This window comes from Apis dorsata, unplaced genomic scaffold (assembly GCF_000469605.1).
Source record: "Apis dorsata unplaced genomic scaffold, Apis dorsata 1.3 scaffold_683, whole genome shotgun sequence".
Classification (NCBI taxonomy): domain Eukaryota; kingdom Metazoa; phylum Arthropoda; class Insecta; order Hymenoptera; family Apidae; genus Apis; species Apis dorsata.
This window is the reverse complement of record NW_006263864.1, coordinates 2,160,935-2,165,227: the sequence shown is the minus strand read 5'-3', so window position 1 is coordinate 2,165,227 and position 4,293 is coordinate 2,160,935. Positions and strand designations below refer to the sequence as shown.

The 4,293-nt window shown below is 46.9% G+C and overlaps 1 long non-coding RNA gene across 1 annotated transcript in view; it reads left to right on the top strand.

The window, feature by feature from the left end:
* The window catches only part of LOC116186431, a 23,643-nt gene extending 19,894 nt beyond the window's left edge, over positions 1-3,749 (top strand). Inside the window, exon 2 of the long non-coding RNA XR_004151420.1 lies at positions 2,322-3,749. This is a non-coding gene — a long non-coding RNA (uncharacterized LOC116186431). The remainder of the gene's footprint in view (positions 1-2,321) is intronic.
* Positions 3,750-4,293: the final 544 nt, after the last annotated feature.

Genomic DNA, 4,293 nt, shown 5'->3' with positions numbered 1-4,293 from the left:
CCCTCCTCCCTTCTCTACTCCCGTCTTTTTTCCTTTCTTCTTTTCTCTTCCCTCCGCTTCCTTTCCTCCTTTCTTTCCTTCTTTTCTTCCTTTCTTTCATTCTTCCCCCTCTTTTCTTTCCTTTTTTTCCCCCCTCTTAATGCGCTCCTCCTGGTGGCGACGCGCTACCACCGACGCGGCCCATTTTATACACTCCCTATATTTATCCGCCTTTTTCGTTCTCCGAAGACGGTGACTGTCGTCGTTCCGCGTTTTATTGTCCCAGCGTTCCGTGTCGCAACGCCGCGCCGCGAAAGACGTGAAGCGAATCGAAACACGGAAAGGAAACACGGGGCCTGGATCCCGTGAATACATCTCCGTGGAACAAACGGTGGCGAATATAGGAGCCGGTCGCGTTTCCCGTTTGAAAAACCAGTTGAAAGATCCAGCTCGTCGAACGCTCTCCCCCGCTTTACGTTATATCCCCGATATTATCGCTCCACCCATTATTTCACCTACGTCTTCCGCCCTACATCCAATCCTTCGATATCTCGTCGACGAGACCAGATATATCCAGAACCGTGTTTGTCATTCCGTCGATTACGACGTCGATACGGGGAAAAGGATACGCGCCGGGATTAATTTATCCACCGTCCCCGGCGTCTCGTCGACGCTGTTATTAAACGGCGGGTCAGAGGGAAATAATTCGAGCGATAATTCGAAAATATTTGCGTAATTATCGTTACCGAGGCATCGCGCCTACGTTAAACCCCCTTCCCCTCCCATTAATCCGACCGCGATAGAAGCCAACTCGAAGCTGCTACGTTCCCCGACTACGTTCGATATCAATTATCGATTTACGGAATCGTATACCCCGGCTTTTCTCGCTCTCTCTCTCTCTCTCTCTCTTTCCTTCTCTCCTCTCGCCGCACTCGCCTCTGTACAGTTCCCTATATAACCACCGCCCTCCAAACTATCCAACCGCGTCTATCCTGGCCGCAATATAATTTGCTTAATTCTCGCGGCGGCGTACCGGCAACGAGCTAACTTACGTCTCAGGTGTAACGATAACTCGGTTTCCGCACCTGGGGAGGAGAGAGAGAGAGAGGGAGAGAGAGAGGAGGGGGAGAGGAGAGGAATCGCTTCGTCGCTGGCTGGTCAGCTTCGACCAACTCGATAAGGTTGCTACCGCTCGTGGTTTCGCGAGTAGTATCCCTCCTCCCTCCTTCCCTCCAATCTATACATCCGCGCGCGTGTGTGGGTCGCGCGACACGGCCGACTCGGAAATTATTCATCGGGGCTGATCAACAATGGAATAGGCAGACCAGGATGGTGGACAGGCAGAGGGAAAGAGCGACGGAAGAGGGAGGAGAGAGGACAGAGCGCGGCTGTCGAAAGGAACGGAGGAAACCTATCTCTGATGATTTCGAGTGTGCGGGTCCCCGCTTTTGTTCCACGCCGCGCGATAATAAATCATCGTCGCTCTAATTAACGGCGGCTCAACCCCCGCCGAATAAAATTAACCAAGGAATAAATATAACGCTGATCCTCGATTTTCGAGATCGATTCGCGAAAAATTCGCGAAGGAGGAAAAGAAAGAAGGTTCTTCTTCTAGGAGCATTCCTTCTCCTCCGATACGAAGTTTTCATGCATCGTGATCAGGGCTCAGGTTGAAACAAGAGTTTGAAAAACACGGAAGGGGGGAAAAAATGGTGAATGGTGTCGTTTCGTCCCTTGTTGTTGTTACGAGGAACAGAATACCTCTTCCAAGCTGGTTTTAGATAGATAGAGCTCGTCGTCATCGAAGATTAACCGGAAAGTTGTCCAACAGGATCGAGCTGATGCGGGGTGAGATGGTTCGATGTTGCACCCGATTCGGCTCGAGCCTCGTGTCTCGGTTTACCCGACGATCGGCCCCGGCTAATTGGCCAAGCCTTCAATTTTTCACCTTCGATCATCGCGTCTACCTCCCCTCCCGCTTTTTCACGCCTCTCTATCCACACACGGTATCTTCTCCATTATTATTCTTGGCTATTGATGGTGCGCGTGGAAATGGGTTGGCGAGCACCACGGTGACTCGTTAAAGGTAACGAGGAGGAGGTATGAAAATGTTACGGGGTATTAAATCAAAATTATAATTACTCGTCATTCTCGTGGATATTCAATTAATCGTTACGGTCTCGACACGGTAAACGATGGTTAGGTTTTTTTTGTGCGAGTTGATAATTGTTATTCATTCGTGCAAATAGTTCTCGAAATATTTCGAGAGACGCGATTGGAAGGGAATACGATGTTAACGTTAACGACAACGTTGACAAGCAACGCGAATATTTTTCTAGCAGCTTCAAGAATCGAGGCGGCTCTAATTCTCGACGACTATTAATCTCTCCCCGCGCCACGCGACGGCGGATTGAGATTCAAACGCGACCAATACGAGGGGGAAGGAAGGAAAGAAGGAGGGAAAGGGGGAGGCGTAATTTCGATGTCATTTTGAGAAAAACGTCGATCGTCGAGGTGGAGGAGGAAAATTGGACTGGCGACGAGTGAAGGTAAACGAGCATCGGGGAAAGCTATCGAGGGGTTGGATTTACGGGGGGAGGAAGAGAGGGTGGATCTGTTTAAATGATATCGACGCGAATGAGGTAGCAGGAAGGGAGAAGGAAGGATATATGTAAATATCGTATCTGCGTAAGAGGCGTCTTTCACTCGGTCTCGCTTTTCATGGAAATTTCGTAGGGAAATTGAAAGGCCGCGGACACTTTATGCTTTAACTTTGATACAATGCTTGTATATTTAATCATCTCTATATCGTGTCAATTAAGAAGTTAAATTGCTTCGTTCGCGTTATTTGCTTTTTTTTTTTCCCTCCTCTATCTTTTTTTTCCCTTTCCCTCTCTCTCTCTCTCTCTCTCTTTCTTCCTCCCTTTCGCTTAACCTCGAACGACGAACGTGAGAACATGGCTTCGACTAAGATGGATTAATTATCGAAGACGCCGTGTAATGAGTCCTCGAACGGGAGGAAGGAGACGAAGAGTCACGGGCGTCGAGCGAAAAAAAAAAGCAAGTCTGGAAAAAAAAAGGAGAGGCAAAGTGACGAAGAGAGAGAGAGAGAAAAAGAGAGACGACGAAGAAGAAACTTCGTTCCTCGTAAAGCATTCGAAGCTTTACTCGAGCATTGGAACCCTCGCGGTTCGTTCAAGGAAGAACGACCAGCAGACGGGACCAGTTGAATTCGTTTAATTACCCTCATTATCCATTTTAGCTTTGTTCGATTTAAACCGGGCTCGAGCCATGCGGAACATCGTGGTGGATGGTAATTATACCTACATCGGCCTATCCGGTTTGCAATTGGATCGCATGCGATTTCACGGAGAGATTATTATTCCTTTCTTTTTTTTTTCTTCTTTTTTTTTTTTTTTTCGAGATTAAAACTTCTTTCGCGAAAATTTGTCCGAAAGTTAATTCGAAACAGTTAGATGTATCGAAACGGTTATATTACGTCGTTAAATTTATCGATTGGCTCGTAAACAAAAATTCGGGGACCTTCGAGAGGATTTTAATAATGGAAATAAAATGCGGAGTAATATACTGATTGGCGTGCGATGAAGTGTAGTTGAAATAAATGAAAATTAAATTGGAAAATTAACGGTTTGTAATTTAAGCAAATGGAGATGCGAAATTAGTGGCCGGTTTATTAACGTGTCGCTTCTGAACGGAGAGGAAACGAGGGAAGGAGAATTCTCTTCTCTCTGAAAAGAGAGAGAGAGAGAGAGAGAGAAAGAAGGAAAAATATCACTCCGTCATCGTATATTATATTCGCGAAAATATTCGTGATTCGTATTTGAGCAATACGATCGTTCCTTCGTATATAAATTTCCGTTAGTTTGAATAATCAGAATTTCAACTGGTGACCTACAACCATCAGGGGAAAATGGCGCGTTGCGTTTCAGCTTTTTTTACGCCCCATTTTCGTACAAACTTCGTACACGCGCGTTTGCACGTGAATACAAAGCGTTCCGTTCCAACTTTCGAATCGCGAAATACGCTCATTGTTCGATCCGTTGTCATCGTTCCACGCTTGTTTTCGCGTGGCCGATGCGGTTGAATGACTCAACCATGGAGTAGAGAGTATCGTTAATACAAGCGGCGGGCAAAAATACAGCGTTCGACGAGGAACACTCACCCTCGGTGTGAGTCACGATTTCGTCGCCACCGCGCCCGACGTTAATTCGTCCAGAGAGTCTCGTACACGAAGTTTCGGCAAAAAGACCGAGCAATAATTACGCTACTCCCGATCGTTAAAAGCTCGACGAG